Here is a 6,000-nt window from a genome sequence, read left to right on the forward strand (position 1 = left end):
GAACAAAACAAAACTCTTCATATCACAGTCTGCATTGCTTATAATATGTTTTATATCGTGCCTTTTTCCTAAAGTGGAACTCAAACCAGCTTACAATACATGTTCATGAAGGATATTGACAAGCTTGAACATGTCCAGATGATCAAGGGTCTATAAACCAAGCCTTATGAAGAATGACTGAGGGAGCTGGGTAAGTTTATCTTGGAAAAGAGCAGTCTGAGAGGTGATATGATAGCTGTCTTTAAATATAGACGATGGGAGCAAGCTTGTTTATTGCTGCTCCAGACACTAGAACATGAACCAATAGATTCAAATAAGAAAAGAGATTCCATCTAAACATTAGGAAGAATTTCTTAACTGTAAGAACTGTTTGACAGTGGAATAGACTGCCTTCGAGGCAGGACTCTCCTCGAATCCATAAATGTGATCAAGATTATTCTTAAACTTTTCTATTGTCCCCCCCCCCCCACCCCCAGGCATTCCCAGCCTATCCTGGAGGACATCAAAACTTGCCTTTTAAAAATGCAATTTTGGTGGTCTATCTCCCTTTATAGATGCAAACCATACCCTCCAAGTGGTGTTAGACTTTGGCTCCCATTATGCTTGATTTGCAGCTGCACTGACTGACTAAGGCTAATAACATTGTGAACCCTACAAACTCTGAAAGAGGCACATGTTCCCAATTCCTCTTCTAAAGAAAGCAGAAGGACCTCTACAGGAGCTGGAGTGTGATGTTTTTTCATGTGCACTTCCTTCTGGATTCTTCCTCATACAGCAATTTGCAGTAGTTTGCACTGTGGTAAAGACAACTCAGCACAGCAAGAAGAAACATTGGGTGTGATATGAGGATAATAATGATGACAGATTTATTCAGATTGCTGATATAGTAGCTGTGACGTACCTTGAAAGCTTGGAAATGCTACATAAATCCCATTATTAAACTTACATGGAAGGATGATAGCTGTTCCTTTTGGAGCTAAGGAAGGCCTCAGAGGAAAACACATTCTATCTGCTACTGACAAGCTCTTCTTCAAATCAAACTATATACATCAGACTTTCAGAAGTATTTCTTTCATTGAAATCTGATAATTTTATTGTCACCATCAAACCTTAAACCACTTGGCGGCCTGACCATCATGAGGAGAGCTGTTCACAACTTCCACACAAAAACCAGTTCATCAAAATGGCAAGCTAAGTGTGCATTTACTAGTTTTTAAGGACTAAATGAAAGCTTTCTTGTTGAATCAGTAGCGGGTCAAGAAGGAGAGGGAAGCTACAGCATCTAAATAAGTGGATGGAATCTAGTTTGTATCTTATGCCTGAATAAGTCCCCCCATGGAAGTAGTTGGACATTTTTGTCTAATGTACACCATAGCAATACAATTTCATGTTACACAGTTATAGTGCTATGGGTCCACTTTAAATGTCATGGAATCCTTGAGATTTGCAATTTAGGGAGGGACATTTAGAATTACTAGTCAGAGAGCACTAGTGAGTCAACAGACTACAAACACCAGGACTCCATAGGACACAGCCATGACAATTAAAGTGGAATCATAGTGCTACAACAGTGCAGTATGAAAGGATCTATAAGCACATGCTGATTTTCTTCTGGAATTCTCTGGCATACTCCATTATCCAACATATGTTTGCAATGTGATCCCTAGTGCGTGTTCTTTTCCTGAACTCAGCTTGTAGCTATGGAATTTCTGACTCTATATATGGAAGTAGTCTTTGCTGTAGAATTTTGAGCATGGCTTTTTCTGCATGGGAAATTAATGCAATGTTCCTGTAGTTGCTGCAGTCTTTTGTGTCTTCTTTTTTGGATCAATGTATATCAATTGTTTCTAATTGGTGGGCCATTGTTTTGTTTTCCATATTTGTTGGCAGATTTTAGTTAGAACTAAAGTCAATCCTGTCTTTGGAGACTGCAGCAGTGTATTTGACACTGGGTCCTTAAGCCCATATTTTTTAAAGAGCCACAACTTTCCAGATCTTCAGTAGTGTGTCTTCAGTCGTGAAACATGTTCTTCCTGGTCCACAGTATCTGAAAGACCATATCTTCCCATATAAGCCTGCCCAAGTTTTAAGATCCTCAGGGGCGTCAATAAGGTTGGTGTCACCCGGTGTGGTAACCCATGTTGTCACACACACACACACACACACACACACACACACACGGACTTCCTTCCCATAACAGGCCATACAGAATGTTTTTTTGTACTTAGTAATGCTTTTTGTATCAATGTTACATATCAATCGTGATTCCTGTATATCATTGGCTGTAGTGGCAATAGTAATTATATAAACAATAACAAAATTACAATTATACCTTCAGACTCAAGGCACCAAGATCCCCCTGGCACCAGTGTTGTAATTCATTTAGACCTCTAGTTAAGAATATTCCTATTTTCCTAAATCATTTGCATACTTGTACGCCTCTGTTAATTAAATCAAAGTGTTCCTGGGCATTACTTCTTTAACAAAAATCTTGGTCCCAGAAGGATGACATTTTCTTTCACTAGCTTCCATTTTTCTTATGAATCCCACTTTCATTGTCTGATTTATAGGTCTATTTTTTAAAATCATGCTGGGAGTTGGTGAGGTGGGCTTATCTGCTTTCTCTTTTTCTCTTTGTTTTGCTGTTCATGCATTGTCAGTTAGGTTGATATTTATTGCATGGTTTACTGCAGACATATTGTTGCAACCCAACACCAAAAGTGAGTGTTTCTTCAGCCTTCGTTTGTAATCCTCTCATTGCTGATGATACTTGAAATCTTCCAGCTAGACAGAGGATGAGGGTGCTGAGAATACTATGTAAAAAGTAGCTTCACTGTCAGAGGCTTTGTTAATTGAGATATGACTCTATTTGATTATGTCATTTATTCTGATTGGGTGACTTTTGCATTGAGGAGTTCCACTTTAAGTCTTCAATCGCATGCAGAGAAAACTATTAAAAACTCATTGTCCTCTGTCTAGCTGGACATTTTTAGCAGCATTGGCATTGGGAGGATGGTGAAGAAGGGCTGGACAAATACAGATTTTTGGTACTGGTTGCACCAACATGCCTGCAGTAACTGCAATAAAGCTTGAGCGGGGAAAAAGAATGCTACTTTAGACAATCTTACTATAGCTGGGTGTGCTTTCCTACAAGAGGCAGGGTAAATAGCAGCTGCATCCAGAATTCCTTACAGATTATGTGGGAACAGCAAAACAGAAAGAAGAGAGCAGACTAGCCTGCATCACCAGTTAAACCTTCCAAAATATTAAAGAAACATGGGTGGGATACAGACCGCCTATTTGGGGTGGCCTGCACCCACCCTTTCCCCGACAGATTGAGGCCTGAGCAACCACAGCAGCACCCCAGAGGCCCCAATCTGCTGCTTCTCCAGGCCTTGGGGAAGTGGCAAAACACCGCTTCCCCATGGCCTGAAAATAGGTGTCAACAGTGGCAGGGAAAGATAGGGGCCACTCCGCATCGCTGGCATGGCCATTTAAAGGTTGCGCCAGCGATACGTATGGCGAAAAGGAGCTCCGTTTTGGAGCTCCTTCCTGCGATACTGAAAGGGCTCCCCAAGCACCCTGCAGCGTTGCAGGGACATCATGCCCGCGCCGTGCAGTTTAGAGGTGGTGCAACTGTGATGTCATAATGGCGGCACCCATGTACACAGGGTGCTGCCATTATGCCACCCCAGTTATGTGGTAGGGTTAGGGAGCGTCTCTAAAGGACGCTCCGAGGCAACCCTAGCATGTATCCAGGCCAGCGCAAAGCGCCAGTCTGGATCCTGCCATGGATCTATTCATCTGGCCAAAGAAAGAAAATCATTTAGTGGAGGGTGGAGAAAAAAAAAAGTCATACCTAAATGTGTTTTGGAAGAAGTTTTCAAGTTATTATTTTTTTAAAAAAACTCAGACAAAGCTTACCTGACCTGATTGCTTCAGTTCTCATGTGCATATGATTAGCAGTGAATAAAATATTTTCAGAAACATGCTGAACTGCACTTTTTTATGCATCCGATTTGACAGACACTCCCCTCCTATGATATTATAGATACTGGAGATCTTTTTTTATTTTAGCAGATCACTGAAAATTAATCTTTAGGGCAAACAGGCTGTGCCAGACCCTCCCTTTGCACACAGACACCTCCTCCAGCATTATCCAGCAGGAGAAGAAATTGAAACTAGTTTTACACACAAAAAATTCTGGGAACTCAAAGTAATTTTTAAAGCCCTCTCTCAGCAATGGCACGGCAGCCTCTGTGGCTAGTCAAACTTTTCAAATATGTAACTTGAGGCCCAAGAAGAAAATAAAATGCATCTTGTTATATCGCTTGATGCTTTTCCGGGGGGAGGGGGGCACATTAGGAATAATAGGAATAAGATAACCAGAGAAAGTTAACTTATTATGCAGTGGACCCTTGTCATCTGCTGGGGTTTGGTTCCAAGATCCCCACGTGGATAACAAAATCCGTGGATGTTCAACTCCCATTAAATATAATGACATAGCATAATGGTGTCCCTTATAAAAAATGGAAAATCAAGGTTTGATATTTGAAATTTAGACTTTTTTGAACATTTTCAAACTGTGGATGCTTGAATCCATGTATAAAAAAATCTGTGTACAAGAAGGGCCGACTGTACTGGATAGATGATATTCCCAATTATTATGTGGCTTTTGAAATGATGACATGTTACTTCCAAGCTCTGGTCCATTGAAGCATTTGTGTTGGGAAGTCTTCAAGCTTTGTTCAGGTTCCATAAGCAGATTTGCTACATATCCACTTTTGTTGCATGGAGCATACTATTGAAGTGGCATTTTCACAGAAGCAAATGAGCTTCTGTCAAAGAGGAGGGGGGAGAGGAAAGGAGCTGTAGATCTGGAGGTGGGGGAAAGAACGCTAGCCCAGTTAGTCAGTCACAAAAACAGAAGGGAACTCTTGTGCCCTTCCCTGCCTTACCTCCCTCCATCTTCTCCTGAAACATTAGCAATCAGGCAAGCTTAATGGGGTGTAAAACGGCTAGGGGCCAGGATCATCTAGCCAGCTTGAGGTCGGAGGAGATTACTTGGATCCATCTGAACTAAGCACTCCTTCTTCATCCCCCCCCCCTTGACTCTTTCAATTTTTTCCCTTTTTTAAATGCAATCAAAAACAAGGGAAGTAATAATAATAATAATATGTTTATATGCCGGCCTCTCCCCGTACGATTGGAGCGGCTTACATCGGGTAAAACACAGTATAAAATACAACTGAAATACATCCCATTAATTCCCTCCCCCCCCTTAAAATTAAGGATTAAAATAATTACAATAATCAACAATCAAGCCAGTCAGAGACAAGAGGATGGGCAGTTTGGGCATTCTCTGTGATGCTCTGTGTCCATGGAAAACCAGGTGGGTTATTCAGGGAAGGCCTGTCAGAAGAGAGCCGTCTTGACAGCCCTTTTAAAGCTGTCAAGGTTGGTAATGTTTTGGATCTTTTCCACAATTTGAGAGCAGCTGATGAGAAAGCCCTCTGGGTAACCGCAACCAACCTTGTCTTTATTGGTTGAAGGAGATGCTTCCCAAAGGACCTGAGTGTGTGGGGCAGATTGTATGGAAGGAGGCGATCCCGCAAATATGTTGGACCCAAACCATGTAAGGCTTTAAAGGTGCATCTGCAGTCCAGTAAAGAATGTAGGAAGGGCTGAGAGGCACACCTGCCATTTTGCTTTCCAGACACAGACACTGGACATTTTCACATGGGGACCTATGTGCTTCCATCCAAAAAATGGTTAAAGTGTTGGCATCCTGGAAAAGCAAGCAAATTTGGTAATGCTTATCACACCAAGAGCACAACAAGGGTTCAAAGCACATTACTTAGACATGAAAGTGGATTGAATGTGAATTTGAGTTTCAGACAGATGAGAACAAATCCCATTACTAGCTTCAAAATAACTTTTTTGCACATGCTCCAAACTGTCATTTCCAGAAGTGCATACACATACATGTTTCAGAGAGGA

Source organism: Sceloporus occidentalis, unplaced genomic scaffold (assembly GCF_023333645.1).
Source record: "Sceloporus occidentalis isolate IW3139 unplaced genomic scaffold, rSceOcc1.0.p SCAF_1, whole genome shotgun sequence".
NCBI classification, from domain to species: Eukaryota; Metazoa; Chordata; class Lepidosauria; order Squamata; family Phrynosomatidae; genus Sceloporus; species Sceloporus occidentalis.